The sequence below is a fragment of the Peromyscus eremicus genome, chromosome 14 (genome assembly GCF_949786415.1).
Source record: "Peromyscus eremicus chromosome 14, PerEre_H2_v1, whole genome shotgun sequence".
NCBI lineage: Eukaryota > Metazoa > Chordata > Mammalia > Rodentia > Cricetidae > Peromyscus > Peromyscus eremicus.
In genome coordinates this window covers 77,401,531-77,427,016 of record NC_081430.1, presented here as the reverse complement: position 1 = coordinate 77,427,016, position 25,486 = coordinate 77,401,531, and the positions used below count along the sequence as shown (strand labels likewise).

At 40.4% G+C, this 25,486-nt stretch overlaps 1 protein-coding gene and 1 long non-coding RNA gene across 2 annotated transcripts in view; one reads left to right on the top strand and one right to left on the bottom strand.

Moving 5' to 3' along the window:
* Positions 1 to 25,486, bottom strand: part of Rad51b (RAD51 paralog B) — a 539,444-nt gene that overhangs the window by 343,084 nt on the left and 170,874 nt on the right. The window lies entirely within an intron of this gene.
* Positions 1,802 to 9,631, top strand: LOC131924637 (uncharacterized). The gene is made up of 2 exons (XR_009382953.1): positions 1,802 to 2,014; positions 9,421 to 9,631. It is a non-coding gene; the product is annotated as an uncharacterized LOC131924637 (long non-coding RNA).

Sequence of the window (25,486 nt, the reverse complement as noted above, 5' to 3'; positions counted from 1 at the left end):
GGGAATTGAACCCAGGTCCTCTGGAAAAGCAGTGCTCTTAACCGCTGAGCTATCACTCCAGCTCCCCGATATTTAAAGACTGATCCCTATCTGAATTGGTCTGCATGAATTAATCAGTAATATAGTCTCCTCTCCTTTGTCCCCTCCTTTTCTCTGTACTAACATTTTAAATTGACTTTGTACGCTGGGAAAAAGAGAAGGAGAAACTAGTACAGGGGTGGGGCCAGACAGGAAGCACGGTAACCAGAGTCACAGCAAGCCACCCTGTCTTCCAGTTACAGGTCCTTAATCTAATCCTTCTGCCTTTGTTCTCCACCTTTGGCTGCCGGACTTTGGGCCACTGGTTTCACTTTTTTATCATCCTACTTTCCACAGCAGGAACTAAAACCACAACAAATTAGAAGTCAATGTGATGATTTATGTCCTAGTTTCTTATAAAAGATGTGATGGCAAGAGGCTGAAATTATTTTGATGACTCATGAGGTTTTGAACTGGGAATTCAATAATCTAGTCTCTATTATTAATCTAGCCTCTCTAAGTCAATAAAGTGAACTGCTGTAGCTTCCTTCACTGTACATAATATTGAGCTCTTGGCAGTTCAGATGACATGTATAGGTTTTGAAAAAACAGTATGGGGGTCAGAGTGTGGGTGGAGTGTTCCCGCATGCTTATGCTCTGATGGAAAGTTCTCCCCAAGCCATTAACTCTTCCTAGGGCTTCAGTTCACCCTCTACAAGGGGGAAATGACTAGGGCAGCAGGGAGAGAGAGCTCCAAGGCTCTATAAACCTATGACAATAATGAATTATTTTCAGCCAGCTAACTACCTCTAAGCTACCTCTGGATTATCTTTATTCATTAAATAAAACTATACATAATGATTTTTCAAGGCACAATATTAGAATGAGAGACCAAGATCTACACCCAAGAAACAAGAGGGTAACTTACTGAGCTCTAGAGAAGGCCCATACTAAAAGAATAAACTCTACCTTAAAAAAATTATAGACTTCCAAAATTAAACATTTGTGCAATGGGCCAGAATTTTCCTATGCGATATACTATGAAATCTATAAGCAAGTAAACATCAGTTGTGATTTATAAAATGGGACATTTTTGTTGTTTGTTCTATTTTTAAGGCAGAGGCTTCCTATATATCCCTGGCTGGCTAACTTTCTATGTAGCACAGGCTGGCCTTGAGCTCCTGGCAGTCCTCCTGCCTCAGTCTTCCAAGTGTTGGTATTACAGGTGTGAGCTGGTTTTTAAAGCTTCATTTCATAATAAAGACCTCTATATTTGATCATGCTTCCCTTTATAACAAGGACACTAGACTCTGTCTTCTCCCTTGCCAAGAAAACTCACACATGTTTACATGGGCAAACTATTCCAAGCCTAAGTAGAATCATAAGACAAATGTCTGATCAGGAAGAGAGTCGGAGAACTTCCCTCTCCTTTGAAATGTTAACTCCTGTCCTAGCCCCCCCTTCACCTCACACTCTGCTCATAAAACAGTATTTATTTATCTTTGACTCTCCTTGGGGTGCCTGGAGAAGCCTGTGGGGTGAGCTGCCTCCTTCCAGATTTAATCAGTTCCCCTCAGTTGTCTGGCAACTCTAAACTTAGAAACCAAACCCTTTCTGCTCAAATGGGCATTCTCAACGCGAGAGCAGAGTAACCTTGCGTGAATCTCATCTAAACAGAACAATAACAGTATTGGGTTCCCTCACATCACAATGGCTCTACTGTTACATGTTAGGCTGTCACTCTACCTGTCAGCTGCCACCAGAGGACAGCAACTTTGCAAATTTGCACAGGACTCTTGCTCTTTCTCTCTCATTCTCCTCCTCTTCTTCGTCCTCCTTACCCCCTTTCCTTCTCCTTCCTCCTCTCTCTTCATCCCTATAGCTCTTACCCTTCAAGGGCATAGGAACTTATTAAAGATGAATTTACAACTTACCTAGAAGAGTACCCTTCTGGCTGCTGAAAATGCCACAGAGCCTTCTGGACTACAGTAGAAAGGTGAGGGGAAAAAACAGAATCGCAAACTATGACTGTGTGTGTGCATTTCTACTGTTGAAGACACAGGGTCATAGGCGGGTCACAGACACACACAGACACACACGCTTAAGAGTTTCCTTTTTAAAAGATGTATTTATTTTTATTTCTGTGCATGTGTATTTGTAAACTTGTGTGTGCAGGTACCCATGGAAGCCACAGAGAGAGGCAGATCCTCCAGGACCATAGGTACAGACAGCTGTGAGCAGCTGAGCCACAGCAATAAATAGTATCCATATGTAATTATGATGAGGGAATTTTCTATGCATCTACAGCCTGGGTCAAAACCCAGACACTGAAAATCTAACAGATGTCCGTCCACACATCCTTAAGAACGATGATTAATACAGGTAGAGTGAGGGTTTGTAGCCTGAAGCAGTGTTCTTCATGCCCGGGGTGTCAGCGTGAACCAGCAGGAAAGAATATGGAGTGATAAGCAGTAGGGAGAACAAAGGGACTTTCCCATGTTGGGGTTTCCAACTTCAAAAACATCGAGCAATTAAAGAAACAAAGGGTTTGAATCATGGTATATACTGTGGAAAAAGACCAGATGGCACAGTTAAACAATAAACAATGCTGATGTTGAACAGTTCAGTCCACTGCTGTCTCCAGAGCCCTTAGAACAGTGTCTGCCACAGAACAATTGTATAGGAATGCTTTGCTCTCTGACCAGAACCATCCCTCCCCAACACCATAGCAGGAACATGGCTCCTCACTTAACTCAGGATTCTGTTCCAGGGTCTCCTCTTTAGAGTTGCACACACACACACACACACACACACACACACACACGAGAAGGGGGCAGAAAAGGAGGGTTTGTAGTAGTTCAGATAGAAACAATGAAACTAAAAACATCCATCTCTGAATTCATTAATTCTTTTCTTCTATACAACCAAAAATTCTTAGTGCTTGCTTTATTAAGAAAGACCATGTAGAAGGCACCGGGAAAAAGTAACAGCAAAAAATAAAAAACAGTCAACTTCAAATCTACATGTAGGCAGAATTTAAAAACCAGGTGACCAATTAGCACAGGGTGACAGGACTGTCACATATATGACATATAAGAACAGGTTCAGGAGTGCCATTCACCAAAACAGGAAATGGTGTGGGACAGGGAAAGGCTAACTTGTAAAAAAAAAAAAAAAAAATAGTATCTGAAGCTTTAGATGGTCTGAAGTGCCATGTGAACACTCAGTTAGACAACAGATAAGAAATTAATTTTCTTCATGAAAACATGCTGAAAATTATTTAGTTATATATGCCTCTATGGTTGGCATACCTTTGAGACTCCAAATTTCCCTATTTCTATGTTATTCAAAAACATACTCAATTTAGCTAAATTTCTTTGGGGAATGAGACTTATTCATAAAAGTTAAATGTGTATCTTTAATAAGAAATATGAACTAAAAACATAGAAGACCAATTTCCTTTTAGGAAAACAGCTTTTTAAATACAACAACCCTGAACTAATACACTAACTGAATGAGAAATTCAAAATTAACAATGGAAAATGAGGAAGAGAAATGTAAGTATATGACCTACCCCCACCCAGGAAAATGTGATTTACCTATCAACTCAGGAGAATTTAATTGTCCTTCACATGCCATTTACACATTTATATCCATCACCAGCAAAATGACTACGGTAGCTTATACAAATTCACCCAACACAAATAACAGAAACCATTAGGAAGCAGCACAGACAAAAACATCAGCAGTTTAACTCCTGAGCAATTGTTAAGTGATGCCTGCAGACATAGCTCTAGTCTTCCTACCCAGCCAAGGCAAAGGAGAAAACACAACCACATGGAAGATTCATAGGAAGTCCATGAATTTTTACAAATGAGTCACTGTTTCCTGACCCTCAGCTCTGGGAGGATTTCATCTTCAGGCCATTTCAATGCCAGTGTGGTGTAGTGTAGTACAATATACTATGTGGCCCCCTCGAGAGAAATAAATCACAGAGAACAGTGATTTTTTTATTCATCTGTCCTATAGACTCCATGATTGAAGACTTAAGTGCCCCACTACCAAAACAAAACACAAAACAAAACAAAACAAAAAAGGAAGGAGGAAGAAGTAGGGAAGAATGGGAGAGAGGAGGGAAGGTGGGGGAGGGAGATGGATTTCCACAAAAAGTGAAAGTGGCTGAGTCCAGGTACCTGGCTTTCTGATGTTATAACCTAACCTAAAACTAAACTGCAGATAATTTAAAGACATAGATGAAGAATAATACCATTTGACATGAGCTGGTTTTTTCAGCAACTGAACAGCAGAGGTTCAACATTAGAATCTAAAAGGATCTTGAATGGAGACTATCTTCCTTCCTTTGCTCTTTTCTTCCCTCCCTCCCTTCCTCCCTTCTCTCCTTACTTCTTTCCACTCTTCTGTCATTTCTTTCTTTATAAACACAGACTCACTATGTAGACCAGGCAGGTCTGGAACTCACTCTATAGACCAGGGTGGCCTCGAACTCACAGAGCTCTACTTGCCTCTGCCTCCTGAGTGCTAAGATTAAAGGCGTGTACCACCACACTCAGATAAATACATATTTCTATGATGCAACTTAAATGTGCTCACATCCTTCAGATCCTTCAGATATCCTTTTTTAAAATTAAGACATCTAATGAAAGACACCATATTACAGATATGAATTTCAGGATATAGCCCATGAAAAATTATGGTATGAGTAGATAAATAATAAGATTTGGAGTAAGACCTGGTTCCAAATCCCAGTCCTGCTAGTCAAAATTGTGTGAACACAGGAATCTATTTGGCCTTTCTAGACCTGCTTATTTTATCTATAATATGCAGGATGTAAAGAGTACTGAACAAGATACAACTTTAAGTGAGTATAGTTTGGGGTGTGTGAACTTCAAAATAAATGGGGATAGGAGCATGGGTAGTAGGAAAAAAGTTCAGAAAAAAAAAGCATCTGTGAAATTAAAGGTAAGAAATATGGAATCCGCCGGGCGGTGGTGGCGCACGCCTTTAATCCCAGCACTTGGGAGGCAGAGCCAGGCGGATCTCTGTGAGTTCGAGGCCAGCCTGGGCTACCAAGTGAGTTCCAGGAAAGGCGCAAAGCTACACAGAGAAACCCTGTCTCGAAAAACCAAAAAAAAAAAAAAAAAAAAAAAAAAAAAAAGAAATATGGAATCCATATCTCCAAAGATGACTCCTTAGCATATTGCCAATAGAATATGGCTCTATTACACACCATATTCCTCGAGTGTTAGTAGGTTGAAAATACAATTCTCAGTGTATTTTCAGGACCAAGACCTTTCACCTTCCTTCAGTTGCACATAATTAGTCAGCATTTCGTGTTTGGTATAAACAGGAAGAACCTATACATCAATGATGAATGCTAATAAAAAAACTCATTCATCTCATTTCTATGAAACCACCCACATATTGCTTCTGTATATCATCAAATTTCAAATGTAGTCAAAAGGACATGTATGATAAATGACTTAATTACAAACCTGTACTTGCCAGGAAGAGAATTGTAATTTAACAAGCAACATAAAAAACAACCAGAGCCAGCTTTCCAAAGTAACTACTCATTTTGTCTCATGGCAGGTGCACACATGCTTGAAGACACATCTGCTTTCTTTCTTATAGATACCTAAGCAAGAAAGGAGGAATTACCATTTCTCCCACAAACAAAACAAAAAACAAAAAACAAAACAACCCACACCCTGATGTAGCCATTTAGGAGCATTTTCTTCTTTGTGGATGTTTCACTTATGAATTGTAAAACTTAAAATATTTTATTTCACCTTGTCTTCAATCCAAGTTTTTTGGCTTACCACTGACGTATTTTCTGTATCACCTCTCCTGAATTTTATTGATCCTATTTCAAATTCACGGCTAACCCTCCTCTATCCAGCACATGTTACTGCCATTCTCAATGAGACCCCTCTGTTAGTTATTTTTGTGGGTTTTATCTTTGTCTCCATTCTTCATTATTCCCTACTCTATATACCAAATAATCAAATGCTTCATTTCCTGGCATCTGTCTTTGTTTCTCTGAAAACATAAAGCAGTGTGTGTGTGTGTGTGTGTGTGTGTGTGTGTGTGTGTGCATGTGCATGCACGCACATGGGTACATGTGTACACATGTGTATATGCACATACATGTGTGTGTATTAAACTTTATATATAATCATGTGCTATGGACAATCTTTTCTCTATTTTTCAAACAAGTCTTCAAACTGTACCCATAATACAGTATGGTCCTCTGGTTCACACTAAACTTACATCTTATTCCAAAATATGATTCTCCTATGTCAAATAATGTTGCTATATTCAAAGGTGCCTTACAGGTGAAGTAAAGCTTAAATATAAATGTGATTAACCCTGGGGTCCTGGATCCTAAAAGCATAAACTAGAAGATTAAAGGGAAGTAGTGTGCAGAGCTGGGGAGACAGTTTGTAAAGGGGGCAGTGTCTGCTGTGTAAGCAGAAGGACATGAGTTTGGATCCCCAGCATGCACATAAAAGCTGGGCACAAAGGTTAGCCTGCAATCCCAGTGTGGAAAGACAGAGCTATGCAGATCCCCAAGTTTGAGCTCAGATTCACTGAGAGCCCATCTTCAAAAATAAAGTACATATAGAGAAGCACGTGACATCAACTTCTGGCCTCCACTTGGGCACACATGGGCACATACACAAATACCTGCACGTACATATACAACATATACACACACTAAATAAATACTTAAGAATTTTAATTTCATTTTTAAAAAGGTAAGACGTTTAACTAACTTAAAATCAAGATCTACAAATACATCTCCAATAAGTCACAATGGTAAAATTAAAATAGCAAACAAATTTATAGAGAGAAGTGCTCAACTTCACTAGTAAACACAGAAGTACAACTTAAATTTAAATACCATTTTACACCAATTAGTTAGGAAAAATGAAAGTCTAAATGTAAAATGTTGGCTAACAAGTACAACAGTGGAAATGTTCCTATACTATCCATGCCCTGACTCCAGGGAGCAATCTGGCAATACTGGTGATACTTAGTGACCTTCAGAATGGGATTTTGCAATTCTATTCTTCAGTTCATATCCAGAGAAAAGCAGGCTATCTTCATACCATTGTTTGTCGTGACGGAGACCAGACAATTATTTTAAAATATAAAATGAAATGATTTAGAGCTAGACTATGAAATTATCACTCATCTCCAGAAACTGCTTTAAAAAGAGTCTAGAGCTGGGGATGTCTGTTTAGCCCAAGCAAGGCTGTGGGTTGGATCTCTAAGACAAAGAGTCAACCATACAATGTACGTAGAAAACAGCACTTCATATTTGCATACATTGTATGTTTACAGAATCATAATGTTTTTCGTTAAATTTTTAAGTAATTTATACAAGCTAAGACCCTAAATATCCCAAATAGTCTTAAAAACACTATTTAGGAGTTAGTAACATAGCTCAGCAGGTAAGGGGGGCATTTGCTCTCAAGCCTGAGAAAGAGCCTGAGTTCAACCCTGGAACCACATGGCTGAAGAAGAGAATTGACTCCTGAAAGTTGTCTTCTGCTCTCCATATGGAACATGTGTGCCCACATACCTACCTACCCTCATAATACATACATACATATATACATGCACAATAATAAAGTATCATTGAAATGCAATAGCAATATACTTTGAAACTTTGCTCAAGGAAGTTAAAACAACTTGTCAAGTCCATTCAGTTTATGGCAACTGCAGAGGGATAACAATCAAAGGGTAGAAGAGTTGAGTTTTCCAGGTTAGGTAGATCATTCAACCCCAGTCTCTGTGTTTACTTTCTCATGCTACCTTAAAATAAGCATTGCAAGCAGTTTCCAAGAGCTGGAACATACAAATGCAAAACATTTAACAACATGCAATGCTCTAGGGACTCCAAACACCCCCTGGAAGGGTCTAATGAGGATCACTTTCATGTCAGCATTACACTGGATTACGAAATTCATACACATGTGGCTCTGGAACAGGGAAAGGTCTCTAGCAACTCTAGGAGAATTGGGCCACCATGAAAAATCTAGAAACTTAACTTGAATTAGAAACATGTAACTCATTTTATGGTTTTAATTTTTAATACATGTACATGTGTGTTTGTGTACACATGAGGGCAGGTACCCTTGGAGGCCAGAGTTGTCACATCCCTTAGAGCTGGAGTTCTGGGAGGTTGTGAACCTATGGTCGTGTGTTCAGGGAAGCACACTGAGGTCCTAGGGAAGAGCAGGAGAAACTCATAGCTGCTGATCCATCTCTCTAGCCCTGTAACTCACTTTAGTGTCACTAGCTTTTACCCACTTCCCTGAACTGTAGGTGCGACCCTGAGGGGACTCTCACTTGCAGTGTGAAAGCCCACAAGTATCTGCTGCCGCTCTCTCTCCCAAGAAGCTACTGTGCTCATGCTCGAAAGACACTAGGTCTTACACACACACACACACACACACACACACACACACACACACACATTTGCCCGACATACAGGCCACCAAAAGCACCACATCCCAAGGAGGGGGAAGTGGGGGCTGGGAAGGCATGTGCAAAATATAAAGGAGGTGCTTGGCAAGGATGCAATTCCAGAGGCCCAGGCAGATTGGGATGTATGGCTTTGTTCCATCAAAAGGTCGTTTGAAGCACAGTATTTTATTTTTATAGTGGGGTATTGAGTTCTGAGGTCTCTGATACACTCCAGGGAACGAGCAAAGGCTAGTCTCAGCACTGTGCCAGCCCCCTGCCGGGTCACTAATGAAGATGGAGAACTGTGAGTGCACCCAAATAAAACACAGGAAAGGGCGAAAAAGGACTCCGAGTTACGTCTATTCCCTTTATTCCGGAGGGGCAACCTTTTCTGTACTGAGGGACTAATGAGTCGTGAACAGGAGGAGGGAACACATCACACAGTGCGTTTACTGGGAGGGACGACATCGGCAGGCTTTTGTGTTCAGTCCCTGGTTCGGTTTTCAGAGCAGTTCCCAGCAAGGACCAAAAGGAACTTGAACAAAGGAAACAGCAGTTAGATACTTGAACTGTCTCCATTAATACACTAGAGAATCGGGTCTGGCGCTGCAACACTGGAGTGACTGGGGAAGCCGGGCGGGAGGTTACAGGTAAAAGGGCCCAGGAAACAAAATGTGAAGGTTCATCAAAAAGCGGAAGACAATGAAAGAACTTTAAAACTTTTTCTCAGGGTTATTCTGAAGGTTCTGTTCTTTCTAAAAGACATGAACAACTGGCCGGCCTTTCAGCAAACTTTGAAAAGAACAGACACACAGCCCAAGAAGCTACTTGATTTTCCATCCTTACCACTTAATTAGGAAGGGCATTTATGATGTTCAAGGTTTTAATTGCTTTTGCCCTCCTCAGGCCCCTTCTTCAGTTACGCCCACAGAGCAATTGAACCAGAGCCAGACATCTGAACTTCTCTCAAGAAGGAAAAACAAAACAAAACAGCCACCAGCACAATTACCCTGACACTACCCTCTCTTCCCATCTCTCCCACTTCGCTCCAGTTATCCAGTCCCTCCTTCTCCTCTCAATAAAACGAATGAATGTAATAAAGAGTTTTAAAACAGAATGAGAATGACCTCTTTGTTAATATAAGGCAGGCTGGCTGCAGGTGAGCCACAGGTAGATTCTGTGACACCTGGTAAGTCTGGAATTCTAGACTACGACTGGACCCTAAACCCTAACCTAATGCAAAATCCAAGTGCAGCATTCTAGCATAGGCCTGATACCTGGAACAGAGCCATGGGGTCTGGGGAATCAATGAAATCCAGGACACCCAGAAATCATGGAGATTGTGTCAACAGTCCCAAGTCTTGAGAAAACCTCAGACCTATTATTCCCTCTGAAGGCCCCAGAGCAGTAAAATATGGATCTTCCTCATCGCAAACAAGACTCTGGTTTGGAGAACATCAGTCCTAAAATTCATGCTTATCCCTATGTTCCAGATTCATCCTACCTCAACTTGCCCATCCCCATTTTCTCCTCTCTATGGACCTCTGTCTCCTTGACTCCTTCCTATGATCATTTGAATATGTTCAGGTCCACAAGCCCTCCCTCAACCCCTACCTTCATACCCTCCATTCTTCTTCCATAGACAAAACACACCAGAGCACAGCCTGGATCCACTGTGCATTTACGGCCCTCCCACTCACTCCTACCTTTAACCAAATTAACTAAATCCTTGCAACCCCCATATTAAAGTTGCTGAAGCTTTTTTTAATTGTAAAAGTCACTTTCTTTCACCTCACTTGACCACTCAGCTAAGTATGTAGGGCCACAAGGTATGGTCTAAGTGTAGCTGTTCTCCAGTAGAGATGATTTTGTCTCCCAGTAGGGTGCTGTTACTGCCACCCAGTGGGTGGAAGCCAGGAAGGCTGCTAAACACCAGAATAGACCCTCTAAGAAATGATCAAGTCTAACATGCCAATGGCATCAGAGTCTGCAGTTATGAAGGCAAGGCACTGCCATGGCAGCATTTTGAAATGTCACTCAACCTGAGTATGGTGACAACGTGCTTATGATGCCACTGCTTGGGGAAGTGGGGCACGAGAATCACAAATTTGAGACCAGAATGGTCTACATTGTGAGACTCTACCTTAAAATAATTAAACAAAAAATGCTACAGGGCGAGGCTGTCATCACCGAACAACAAACTTGTTTATTTCCTCTGTAGCAGGAGAACTGGCCACTCCTCTTTTCAGAGTGAAGGCTGGTGACTGTCTCCAATGTCAAAGGAAGACAAGACAAATTAAATAATGACTTAGAGTTTACAGAATCAGAATAAAGATGGGTACAACAACCTCTAATAACGAATTCCTTGTGAATAGTTCCTTTCTCTACCTACTCATCCTCATTACCCAAGTAAACAGTAACAAAGACCCCCAAAGGCACATAGGCACGTACAGTGTTTTATTACTGCTCCTCATACCTTTGGATAACAAAAAGATTGTTTCTTCTGCTTACTTCCATCTGATTGATTGTTTTTATTTAATAAACCTCAATAGGGCTAGGGAGTAAAATTCATTGTCTGTCGCACTTCATGGGCTCCCTTTACCCAAGATTAAAAGTAAGTATGTAGACCTTTGTACTTTTCTGGAGAAACAAACACAGAGGAAAAACAAAAACTCTAAAGCAATATTCTCTTCTTTCATGTTTCTCTCCACGACAAAAGAAGAAATATTCCATTTAAAACAGCAGCCATCATCCCAGTATCATGTCAACTTGTATCTAAGAGCTTTTTTCTTTAAGAATGTTTTTATTAATTTTACATACCAACCACAGATCCCCCTCTCATCCCTCCTCCCACTCCTCCCCCACCACAAAGAGTTGTGTGTTTTTGTAATTATTTTATTAATTCCTATTAGTTTTATTCCTAAATACCACATTTTAAGAAATGAAGCTTTTTGTAAAATAAGAGCAGGCCGAGAGAGCAGGAGCTAACAATACAAGTGTAAACTCTAGTGATTGACCATCACAAGCTCCCTCGCTTACTGTGATTATATCCCTTCTCTGCTTCCTGCATATGATATGATCCACAATTAGAGCACTCTGCCACAGGCCAGCAGCACGTTACATGACTGTGTTGTCTAGCTACTACGTTCAATCACTACCTTAGGAACGTTGGCCATGAAACACACCAGCTGGGTTCTGTGTGGGGCTGTTGGAGGTAAGTGAAATAATAAACTCAGGTGTGAAATCAAAGTAGCACTGCTTTGACAGTCTGTAGTCAGCATTCCCAATAAACTGAGGTGGCTCGTGTTTTGTCAGTCCTACCTAATCAATGACACAGGTTACTATTTGCACCTCACCCAGGGAGAGTTGTTTCTTCCAACTGAAATAGGGCCTATGCGAGAGGAGTCAAAATCACACGTGAAAGGTTGAGACTTCCTAGTTGGCCAGTAGGTGCTGAAACCCATAATGGTTCCAACAATAAGCAACACTTGAGATGAGTTTCCCAAGGAAAGGGGCTAGACCCAGACAGGTCAGCCTTGCCCCTTCAGAGGCGTTAGAACAGAATAAATATCCTTGGAAAGAATCATTTTATGTGTACAGGTGCTTTGTCTGCATGCATGTCTCTGCACCATATGTGTGCCTAATGCCCCAGAGACCAGAAGAGGTCATCAGATCCTTGGAACTGGAGTTACAGATGGTTGTGAACTGACATGTGGGTTCTGGGAATTGAACTTGGGTCTTATAGAAAAGCAACAAGCACTCTTAACCACGGAGCCATCTCTCCAGCCCAATATCCTATTTCTTGGTACTAATACTGTAATCCCTCACTAAAGCTGGAAAAATGAATTCAAAAGGGAAGACTAAACAAAAAGAAATGTTAATAACTGAATGAACGTAGCTGTACATCAGTAGGTGCCAATTAAAACAAAATGCTTCATTCACATTATAGACATCTCAAGGAAGAGTGAGGAAGCACTTTCTTTCCAAGTTCTGCTGTTTAATGAAACTAGTAGAGGGTAGGGAAAAATAAGCAAGGTTACGGTAAGCAAGCAGTGGTGTAAAAGAGGAAAAATTTATATTTATTTAAAAACACATATCTTCTACACACATGAAGTACGTGTGAAATGAAATACAAGAGACCAGTAATTTGAGTTACCTACAAGGAAAAACTAACAGAGCGGCTTAAGAACAAGAGTGAGCAAAATCACATCTCTGAAATTTGTACCAAGTGAATATATTTATAAATTTAAAGATGAACTGTTTTTTTTTTTTTTTTTTTTTTGGTTTTTCGAGACAGGGTTTCTCTGTGTAGCTTTGCGCCTTTTCCTGGAACTCACTTGGTAGCCCAGGCTGGCCTCGAACTCACAGAGATCCGCCTGGCTCTGCCTCCTGAGTGCTGGGATTAAAGGCGTGCGCCACCACCGCCCGGCTAGATGAACTGTTTTTTAAAATTACGCTAAAAATGCATACATAACACATAACCGACTTTAAAAAGGTACGTATGGCAGATTTCTCCTCTTCCAAACGCTCTTTACAAATCACAGCGGTATCTACAAAGAAAAGAAGGTGGTGGTAGGGCCGAGCAGTGTTGCAGCTCCCATGGGAAGCACCCACCACACAGTCAGTTCAGGTACCGAATACTGGATCTCCAGGCGGTGGCACTTCTCCGGGAAGCTGCTAAGCTTTGGGAATGGGAAGCATGGCTGGCAGAGGTGAATCATTAGACGTAGGCCTAAGAATTACAGCCCGGCCCCACTTCCACAACAGGTCCCTGTCTACTACCGGCTGCCACAATGTGACCATATCCTCTGTCTCCGCCTCAGTGGCCTCTAGCCACACCTCCACAGCCACAGTGGACTGCATTCCCTGAACACTGAGACAAAACAAACCTCTGCTTCCTTGAGTTGCTTCTGCCCGGTATTGATCACAGCAGCAAGGGAGTATATAAAACAATCAAGACTGCTAATAGAGTTCATTTTTCCTACTTTCAAAAGAAGAAAACAATCTGAAGATGCATTATCCCTGACTTATTTGTCCATTGGTAGCTTCTGAGACTCCCCAAAGCGTCTGTGACAGCTGTCACTCAAATGTCACCACAAGCTTGTGTGCCTGGTGCAACACGAAGCCCAACACAAACTTCAGAAACAAAGCTTCTCCTTTACAACTCAGTGTTTATTATGTTAGGAAATACATACATTTTGGACAAACATGGTTATACAGTTAAATTCCATAAAGTAAGCCTCAGTCATAGCTCTTCTCCTTTATGACTTAATGACAGACTAGTGTGACCTAGGCACGCTTCCTGTGGCCTAAAGAGAAGCTGAGGATGCCTTCTGGATTGGGACTACGCCCTGATGGAACATTCTAAGAAGCATCTCAGGAAGCATTTGAGTTTCTGTTTACCTTCTAACAGGGAAACACCACACACACACACACACACACACACACACACACACACACACCCCTCATCAGTAATCTAACCCAAAAATCTATCATCCATGGAACGCTTTTTAGTACTCAAAATATCAGTACCAAACAACTGTGCCCTTTAGTTATCTTATTCTAAGATAAAACTTCCCAAATTCTATAAGCCATATCAAATTTTTTATTATTGATTTATAATTATAATCATTTAACTCCTGTCTTCAAAACCAGCAAGAGGGTAACTCCTTCCAGGCCATGCTACAAAATTCTGGGTTGTCAGCCAAGCCCCTGTTGTGTCACACTAAATCAGATAGGCCCAAGATCAGGGCTGCAGACAGCCTTATAAATGGTTATGTATTACTTTGGCTCTGGTTCTGGTGGATTTCTATCAATGAATACTATGTCTCTAAGTTTTAATGTCCTCCTTTCTGGTGTTGAGGTTTAACTATTAATAGTTTATATGAAATTGCTGGTGATACCAGATACAGACGACTAAGCTATTTTTCTTTTTCTCGGTCAATAGCAGACAGACAAGGCACATGCTTGTTGAGGATGGTGGTAAAACGTCTGTTTTCCAAAGGAACACCACCAGACTTTCAGCTGATGCTCTCAAACAGAACCCATACTGGTCAAACTCAACCACCAGTCAGGGCACCATTTAAAAAGCAAGCATGGAGGTTAAAAGGAGGCATCTGAGCAGACGACAGAGGGGCTTTTGGAAAGGGCGTGCATTTTCTGAAAGTAAACCTATGGAGAGCACTCACTTTCAAATCAGTCTGCCTCTCAGGCTGGGGACACCCCTCTTGCTGTGCTCTTTGATAGCCTGGGCCTGGGATTTACAGACACTCCAAAGCAAATGCAGCTATTCAAACATTTGCCCATATCTGCAGATTATCTTAGGTACTCAAGTGCATTATGAAATGTGATTAACATACTTTGATTCTGAAAAAAAAATCCAGAGAAGGAAAAGAATGTAAATAAAGGAATGGAAATATATATACACAATTGGACATTATGGAATCAGACATACAGACAGAAAATAAACAAGATTAAGTTAACACACGTGGGGATGGAAATACCAGCCCCGTTGTCCTTTAGATCCCCAAGAAGTATAAGAGAAAGCAACTATCTTCATGTATGAATGAGAAAGGCAGATACAAGGTGGAAGAGAGGAGAACAAGGTTTCCAGGTTTTCATGGGAAGGATTGACAGGAACAGTGAGGACACATCACCTGCTGCCATTCAAAACTATTCCCCCCTGTTCCAGAGAAGCACCCCATTAGCTGTTATTACTTTTGTTCAGGACATTTCTGGCCTTCCTAATAACTATCACGTTATAAGTAATTTTCACTTTTATGAATGCAGAATATAATTTGAGACAGGGCTATAGGCAAAAAGGGGAGAAAACAATCACTGACTTCAGGAGGTCTGTGTGTTAGGGAGAAAGAGTGCATGTAAGTGAATGCAGGAGACAACACACACAATCCTACACCTTTTTGGAAATAAAGGTGAATGAATAAAATCAGTGTCAAAATTGATGGCACAGCTGTAATCTCAATGAGAAAAAAATACACACTTGAAAAACTTATTTTTAAGATTTATTTAGGCTGGAGAGATGGTTCAGTGGTTAAAAGCATTAACTGCTCTTCCCGAGGGCCCCGGTTCAATTCCCAGCACCCACAAGGTGGTTCACAACCATCTGTAACTCGAGGCCCAGGGGACCTGACACCCTCTTATGGCCTCGATAGCACTGCACACATAGAGTGCACAGACTTACATGCAGGCAAAACATCCACACACATAAACACAAATACATTTTTAAAAATTTAAAGATGTGTTTTATTTTCTGTGTATGACTTTGCCTGCCTGCATGTCCATGCTGAATCTGAGTACCTGGTGCCCTGGAGGCCAGAAGACAATGATGGATCTCCTGGAACTGGAGCTCGAGGCAGCTGAGAGCCACCATGTTAGTGCCAGGAACTGAACCTGGGTCCTCTAGGAAAGCACAGTTGCAAATGATTTTAATCACTGAGCCATCTCTCTAGCCTTAAAAAAGTCTTTTGCCTTTTATGTTTTCAATATACTTTGACTACATAATACTGGGCATAGTAAGGATAAGAGAAAACAAAATATTCACATTTAGTTAAAAATATAGATTTAGTAATTCTAAATTTTTACTTATACAACTAACAGTATCATATCTTTCAACAAGTAATGGAGGTGAAAACACTACCACATGCCTCTGCTTTCTCAAACACACCAGTGTATGTCTGAGACACCACCTACTGTGTGCTAAAGAGGCACCTCAACCCATCAGTGTAAGAAGGAGACAGGAAATGTTCAATGCTGTCATGAAGATCTTGAAATCACAGTGCGACTGGCAGACACTTGTTTAAATGACCAAGCAGTATGCAGACCAACGGCAGAACTCGTTTTAAAGCAATGTTTTAATATAATTTAATAATGATTTGCCAAGATTATATGAGATTAAAAAAAGGTACATGAGCCATAATTTACCTACAAATGTTTTGAATAAACATGTCTGAATTGATCTTTCCTAAAGTTCTATCTGCACAGTGGAAAGTTAGCACTATGTAAACAGTGGGAAACAACGTGACCAAACATTAGCCTCTAAAAAAGAAAATGATTCTTTTCAAAGAACAGGCTCTGAGAACTCTTGTCACCAAAACTGATTATCTCCTAAAACCAGAGAGATTTCCAAACCAAAAAAGGGCAGCACATAACTCCTTTGTGATACCAAAGTTTAATAACCATTTCAAACAAATATAGAATTTTAAATAGACCAAGTTATAGTTAAATGCATAGCCTTGGTAGAGCCAGTGACCTATTCAACTCAAGATCAAGTATGTCTTGCATCACAGCTAAAGTCAGGCTCTTGGGAAACATCCCAGCAATTTCCTAAGTCAGCTACTAATTATCTTTAAAGGTTCTAACATGACATTGTAACAAGACAAGTTTCTGCACCCCATTTGGGACGGTAAAGAAAGGTGGGGGATGTAAAGCCTAACACACATGTCATACTATTTTTACTTTATCGCCTTTTGTTGAAAAAGGATCCCACTGACAGAAAGAACTAAAGCTGAAAGCGAGTCAGAAATGATAGTTTTGAAACCTAAATATATCATGAATACAGAAATAAGAAATTCTCACTTACTCAATCAGAACACATCCTAACAATAAATTATATAATCATAACACTACATAGAATATCTCCACATCATGTGACATACTTGGGTTGTGGGTAGCTCGTGGGCTTAAAATGGTTATTAACTTTTATCTTATTCATGAATTAGAGCAAGCACATGTTTCAATGAGGTATATTTCAAGCAATGCAAGATAAATGGCTTGAATCTGAAATGTGTCCTATAAGTTCATGTTTTTGGATTTTTAAAAATATTTATTTCTTTTAATTACGTATATGTGGGGGGGGGGGGGCGGGGTGGTACACATGAGCGCAGGTACCTGTGGAGAGGCCAGAGACAATTGACCTTCTAGAGCAGCAGTTACAGGCGGCTGTGTTGCCTAACGCAGTTTCTGGGAATCTAACCCTAGGTCCTCTGCAAGAGCAGTAGGTGCTCTTAACCACCAGGCCATCTCTCCAGGCCCTCGCCTCATATTGTGAATGCGTAGTCCCCATCTGGTGGTGGTATTTTGGAAGGCTATGAAATCTTTAACTGATGGGGACTGCCTAACAGAAGTATGTAGGAGGAGCAGGCCTGTGAACTTATGGCCTGGCCCCTGATGCCGACCTGTTCTGCTTCCCGATCCACAGCCATGTGATCAGCCTCTGCCACACACCTCGGCCACCACTGGCTGACCTGCACCACCATGCCTTCCCAGCCAGGATGGTCTTACGTCATCTCAAACCATCTCAAACAACTTCTCAGAAGTTGTTTCCCACGGGTATTTTGTAACAGCAACACAAAAGTAATTAAGAAAATATACAATTCAAACTTTTCTTTGTTTCAGAAGAGGAAGTTGGAGCTGGGTGCAGTGGTATGCCTCGGTGATCGCGGTATGCCTCGGTGATCGCAGCATGCAGGAGGCTGAGACAGGAGGATTGTCATGGGTTTCAGGCCAGCCTAAGCTACATTGTGGATTCAAGGTGAGACTTTGTTTAAAAAAAAAAAAAGGGTGGGTACTGAAATTGTTGTTTAAGCTTACGATTGCCTTTTTGGAATGACTTGTATAAAGATTACATGTATAGATTTTTTTTAAAAAGGCAAATGTGTTTAATATTGAACTTGGAACTTTTCCAGAAGTTTAAATGGAGCCTTACAATAAAATCAGTAGGCTGTCCTTCCCATATATGAGCCAAGCCAGATGAAACCAGAAAATGAACACTCTACTTAACAAAGGGATTGTAAGAAAACACAGAACAGAAAGTATATGTTGTCCTCTACCTCCTGCTCATCATTCAGCATGGCACCTTGTATGTTATGGTCTATAAGACATACTGGTGATCTGAAACAGAATCATACAAACCAACATCTTGCCCTGTCCACCACTGGCATTTGGAAACTTCCTTTGGGGTCTAGCCCATAACTTATTCCATTCTCCCTCTTAGAAATGCTAACAAATACTCAGACAAGAGCTGATCCCTACCCTCATTTTAGCCCTATTGTTATGACGTGGCCCTACACTTTGACCACAGCTAACTGAAAGACAGACTCATGGCTCAAACTTAGAAAACCAGAGCGTCACACTTGAGAATCTCAACTCCAAGGTACTTAGGCAGGTATAAGCTGAACCTCTCACTGGCAGACACTAAAGCAAAAGTTCTGCAGTTTTTTGAGATATTTTAGCCCAGTGGTTCTCTACCTGTGGTTGTGACCCCTTGGGGGGGTTAACAACCCTTTCACAGGGGTCACATATTAGATACCTGCATATCAGATATTTACATTACAATTCATAATAGTAGCAAAATTACAATTATGAAGTAGCAATGAAATAATTTTATGGTTGGAGGTCACCACAACATGAGGAACTATATTAAAGGGTCACAGCATTAGGAAGGCTGAGAACCGCTGTGTTAGCCCCTTGCAGGTGAAGAAGGGGCCTTTCTTTTAACTACTCCTTGAATCCTAAGCATGCAGACTTCACTTTAAGGTAGAAAATGATAGAAAGGAATAAAAGTAAGTGTTAGACATGGTAGTGCACACCTATAATTCCAGTACTTGAGAGGCTGAGGCCAGAGGATGGCTGACAGTTTGAGCCTGATCTACATATCAAGTTCCAGGCCAGCCAGCTGTACAGTGAGACCCTATCTCAAAAAACAAACAATAATACGTGTTTATAAAATAAATTAAAAAGCAGATTGTTCTCTTCTGAGTCATTTAAATGCATGCAAAATATTATACTTGAGTTTGTCGGTTCAAATCCCTCCCACTCAGGAAACCTTCTGTAGCTTCCCTACAAAGTGGCTCAAGGTAACTAATTTTGAACTAAAGAAGCCAGTTCTGCCAGACGATGGTGGCACACGCCTTTAATCCCAGCACCAGGGAGACAGAGCCAGGAGGATCTCTGTGAGTTCAAGGCCAGCCTGGTCTAAAATCCAGGACAGGCACCAAAACAACACAGAGAAACCCTGTCTCAAAAAAAAAAAAAAAAAAAAAAAAAAAGAAGCCAATTCTAACTACTTGGTCCTTTTTTAGATAGATCTACAAATCTAAGTAAATTATATTTGTATATAAATACACACATATGTCATATATTTAAGACATATTTTCTTCTGTGGTTGGTATGTAAAATTAATAAAAAAAAATCTTAATAAAGAAAAAAACAAAAAAAGAGAGATATTTTCTTATAGCAAAAAACTTGGGAGGCAGAGGCAGGCAGATCTCTGTGAGTTCAAGGCCATCCTGGTCTACAGAGCGAGTTCCAGTACAGCCAGGGCTACACAGAGAAACCCTGTCTCAAAAAAAAAAACAAAACCAATTATGAAGTCAAACGATCCCACTGTGCACCTTAAGCCTCCGCTGTTACAACATCAAGTCACACTTAGTCATTTCATATCTCCACCCAGACACACAGCGTCAGGCACGGTCTTCAAACAAACTAAAATATTAAAAGGTAAATTTTGAATGTGCCTTTTACATCGGAAAATAATGACTTTTGGATTTAATTGTATTACACATCGGCAAATATTTCTATTAAAATTCCACTTTGTTTTCAGCACGCTCTTAGGCTTAGGAAATTCTTCTCTATTAGGAACTGCGTCAGTCTGACTGGAGTTTCTTCCCTAGTTCTCTCCTACTGCTACAGGCATTGTGTAGGTGATTTCAACAGAAACACAGTGCTGATTTTTAAAATATATGAGCTCAACAGGGCTGGAATGAGTGGCTTCCATCTAAGAACACTGGCTGCTCTTCCAGAAGTTCTGGGTTGGTTTTTAGTACCCAGAGAGAGTGTCTCACAACCAGCTGTAAGTTCAGCCCCAGGGGATCCACACTCTTTTGACCTCCAAGGGCACATGGTACACCAATATACATACAAGCAAAAATCCAGAGACATAAAAATAAAGAAAAAAATTTAAATAATTTATTTGTGCTCAAAACTGACAAGCATCATCAGAGTGAAAGCTGATGTAAGTTTGAGAGAATTTCAAATGCTTCGCCTGTAGACACATCAGACGAAAACAAAGACAAATGCCACTGTATTTGGAATAACAATATAGACAGAGGAATGTTTTACCGCAGAAGTGAAAAGTAAACTCTAAGAGAAAAGTAAAGAACAGAAAATAGAAAAGGAAGAGGGGGAAGCTGTTTAATAATATTAAATGGTCAAAATAATTAGGAAAGGGTTATTTTTTTAATAAGGTCAGAGGAGCATGGAACAAAAGGCATTAGCAGAAACTGTTTTCTGACTACATAATCTAATTATCCCAAATTCTCTCTCTCTCTCTCTCTCTCTCTCTCTCTCTCTCTCTCTCTCTCTTTCAATTTACTGTTATTCTTGAGGAAAATGAGTGTCATGATATTAATGCCCCTTAACCACATGTACTAATAAATTAGACTTCATCAAAACTGAAACCTGGTGTTCTTCAACAGATGCCATCAAGAAAATAAAGACAAGCCAGGCATAGTGGCACACACCTTTAATCCCAGCACTCAGAAGGCAGAGGCAGGTGGATGTCTGTAAGTTCCAGAACAGTCTGGGCTACAAAGTGAGTTCCAGGACAGCCTGGGCTACACAGAGAAACCCTGTCTCAAAGAGAGAGGGGGGGAGGAAGGAAAGAAGGAAGGAAGGAAGGAAGGAAGGAAAAAGGAAAGAGAAATACAATGGATGAAAGAAGTCCACCATAAGTGATATCTAGGTATAGCTTCTAATATGATAACACAAGCCAGCAAAAATATTTGGAACTTGACAATAGAAAAGCCTAAAAGGTCAACAAATACAGGAAAAGATGGTCAACGTTATAACAGGAAAATGCAAGTTAAAACTCAATGAGATGCTACTTCACACACACTAGAAGGAAAAAAAAAAAGGATGGCAATAAGGACATAGAGTAGTAATCAGTGGCAGAGTGACCACTGTGGAAACAGTTCATCAGCTGCTGGTAAAATTAACTATGATCCACCACAGGATCCAGCAACTTACTCCCAATTAAACCACACATTTATAAAAAATGCACACAAATTAAGAACCCTCTATTTGCCAGGCGGTGGTGGCACACGCCTTTAATCTCAGCACTAGGGAGGCAGAGCCAGGAGGATCTCTGTGAGTTCGAGGCCAGCCTGGTCTACAGAGCGAAATCCAGGACAGGCACCATAACTACAGAGAGAAATCCTGTCTTGAAAAACAAAATCAAATCAAAACAAACAAACAAACAAAAAAAAGAACCCTCTATTTGTAATGCCAAAATGGAGATGAGCAAAACGTCTGTTAGCACTAAGGAGATAAAAGACCGCCTATTTGTACACAGTGTACTATTCAGTGATTAAAAACAAACTACTCAGCAATGCCACAAAATTATTATCCTGAACAAAAGAAGTCAAACACGAAAAGAATATATATTATTGATTCCATTTGCATGAAATTCTAAAACTGACAAAACTATTCGATTGTGATAGAAGATCTGACTGTTGTCTGGGGACAGGGTGGGGGCTGCAGCACAGGGACATAAGGACATTCTCTGAGAAGATGGATCTGTTATTTAACTGGCCATGCTGCTTTTATAAGACACACATTTCTCAGAGGTCAGTGGCCTGTATTCTGCAGTATGAATTGTAATGTCCCATCCAAGCACTAGAAATTAAAAAGTCATGAAATCTTGATTAGTTCTCAAGGAAGGGTTGTTATAAAGCAGCATGACTGGCCCTACCTTGCTCCCTAGACTCCTGTCCTACCACATGAGCTCTCTTTTTTGCACACACTCTTGTCATCATGGCAACTACAAACATATGGCACAACCAGAGATGCTCACCAGAGTCAAACTCAGCAGACCGTCTGACCTCAGGTTCTCTGTCTCTAAAACCCTTAGCTAAGTAAACCTCTTTTCCTTAATTTAGTACCAAGCCTTGGGAATTCTGTTATTATTAAAGAAAATGGACCCATACAACCAGCCATGGCCTTTTTATCAAATACAGGTTAAAAAAGAATCCTGTCCTGCTCCAATTATCTCTTTTTAGAGACAAATGCCTTTCCTTCAGTGTAGTGTAAATAAAACTGAGTATCATACAATAATATAGGAGTAAAATTCTTGCTCAAAACCAAACATCACGGCTCCTGCCTCTACCTCTCAGTACTCAGGAGGCCGAGGCAGGAGGATTACAAGTTGGAGGTCAGCGTGGGCTTCACAGCAATGTCTGGAAACAAACATAAGCCTTTTGTTTAGTCCCATAACAACTTTTCACACACTTTCCCCTATAAGAGTCAGGCTTGGACAGTCAATCCCCAGCACTTGAGATGTGGAGTAAGAGGATTACAAGTCTGAGGCCTGCCAGAGCTATACAAGACAGAAGACTGTCCCAAAAGGAGAAAAAAAAAAAAAAAAAAAGAAAGAAAAGAAAAGAAAAAGAAAACCAAAAGCTATTTGTTTGACAAAAATCTAAAAGAAAACACATTTTTTAAGTTGAGAAGAGGGCAGGTTTTATTTGCATCAACATTTAATGTTTTTCTAATTATGAAAGCATGATTGATCCTATTAGGAGGAGAAGACATCAGGGTTTCTGCTGAAGGAGAAAAGAATGCAGTGCACATCTGTGAGACTCTGAAAAAAACTTCAATATTAAATGGACCATAAATACATTCAGACTTACTTTTCAAGTGGTTATAAATGTATTTGACATATTTTATATGTTGAATGAAAATTTTAAGACTGCCCAACGTCATAATATGATTTTGATTTCAAATCTCATCTCCTATATCCAAACTAATTCGTAAAACTTTTCAGAAAATTATACACAACTTTAAACTTCATTAAAACTACAAGCGTATGTTTAAAAGTCAGTAACTGGCATTGAAAGCATGTTTACTGAAGTTTCCATAAACACACTCTAGAACTCAGAAAGGCAGGTCTGCTGATTATGGCGAAAGAGCCAAAGGTCGCTGGTGATGGCTTCCATCTTCTCGTGAAAGCCCTCTTCTTTCTTCTCTGGCTCTCTTTTAAACCAGCAGGCTTATCTCTTTTGTTGTAAACCAAGTTTAAACAGTTCCCGCCCAAACTGGGGCCATTCAGAGCATCCATGTTTGTGAGTCTACTCCACCCACATTAATCAGTATTTCCTCAGTAAACACAAGGCTTTAATACTGAGCTGAAAGAAAAATTAAAAAAAGGCTTTGTTTACTGAAAAGAACTACCACAGAGGAGGCCACTTGAGTAATATTTTTTTTAATTTTTATTTTTATTTTGCAATACAATTCAGTTCTACATATCAGCCACAGATTCCCTTGTTCTCCCTCCTCCGGCCCCCCTCACCTTCCCCCCAGCCCACCCCCCATTCCCACCTCCTCCAGGGCAAAGCCTCCGCCGCGGACTGAGATCAACCTGGTAGACTCAGTCCAGGTAGGTCCAGGTATTTTTAAGGTACAAAAACGGTCATTGAAAGTCGTCTCCAGCTCCTTAGGTAGCCCTATTCCACAGAGTCAGAGCTGATCTATAAAATGAATGAGGTACAGTCATAGTGACGGTGTGTAGCTTCCACGATCTCTGACATTTCAAGCCTTCAGAGCCAGTACCACCAGACAGCATCAACTTGCCTCCATAACCTTCCAGCTACAGATCTTTTAAGCTGTGGCTGATTTTACAGAAACGAGATCCACCTCACAATTCAACGAAGATCCAACCCCAGAAACACCTGGCCAGAAATGTGAGCTTGCATAAGTATTGTCATCATGTTTAAATACCATGTTGTGAGATAATTTCTTGCAAGCAATAGGTCACTCAAACAAGGGTCAAAATCAAATCCTTACATTTTTAAAGATTCCTACATCTAGAGCATCTTACTGATTTTGGCTGTATTACATGGCTTCTCTTGATGAAATGCTACTGGGAATGAAAGAGCATCTGTTTACTTGTTTGTTTACATATGAACAAGTATTAGAGAAACTGATCATTCTTGCTGATCTGCAGGTAAACAGCATTAGTTTAAATCATTTACTATATATATTATGGGGAAAATCCCCTATCAGTAAAGGCAAAATTGTCCCTAAAAGAGGATAAAATATGTTTATATATTCATGTTTACTGTATTGGATATACGACAGAAGTTTGGTTTTGTTTTTGAACTGGGGGTTGAACCCAGAGCTCTGCCACCAAGCTACATACCAGTGCCCCTCCCCACCACACTTTTTTTTTTTTTTTATGTAGAGATGGGATTTCATGAAGGGGTTGTGAATTCACTGAGTAGCCCAGGCAAGCCTTGAACTTATGCTGCTCCAACCTTAGCCTCTCCAAAAGCGGGATTACAGATCTGAATCACTAATAGAGTTTTTAATATTAAATGTGAAAAAGATATTACAGATCACATAAACCAATGCCTCCACACTCTCAGACAAGCTTTTTTCACTGGACAGGAACATCAGTTTATTCCTAACTTGTTGGGTTTGGAGGGATTGCAATAATGTACTGCCTTCATTAAGATCCAACTAATTTTCTAAATTTCTTATAATTTAACAGGGGGTGGGTGGGCATAAGTTTAACACAAAGATTAATGTAGCAGCTGTCACCTTCCTATGGTATTCTGCACAGTGGAGTACTATTATGTTGTAAAGAAGTATGGGAGAGAGAAATCCCTATGGATGATATGGAATAATTTAAAGAAAAGATGCATTATTAAGTAAAATCACAGAATACCATTCTGTGGAAAGAAGAAAGCACCCAAGGACATGCTCAAGTAAGAACTGTATACACCACCAGCAAAAGCAGGCACAGAAAGGGTAAAGGCGAAATGGAAGCTACAGGGTAGAGGGGTTAAAAACGGCAGGAAGGGAGCTGGTCCTTCTCTGGGCACATTTCTCTACACAGACTTTTGAATACGTGGTGATGTGGTTTGGTTTTTTTTTTTTTGTTTGTTTTGTTTTGTTT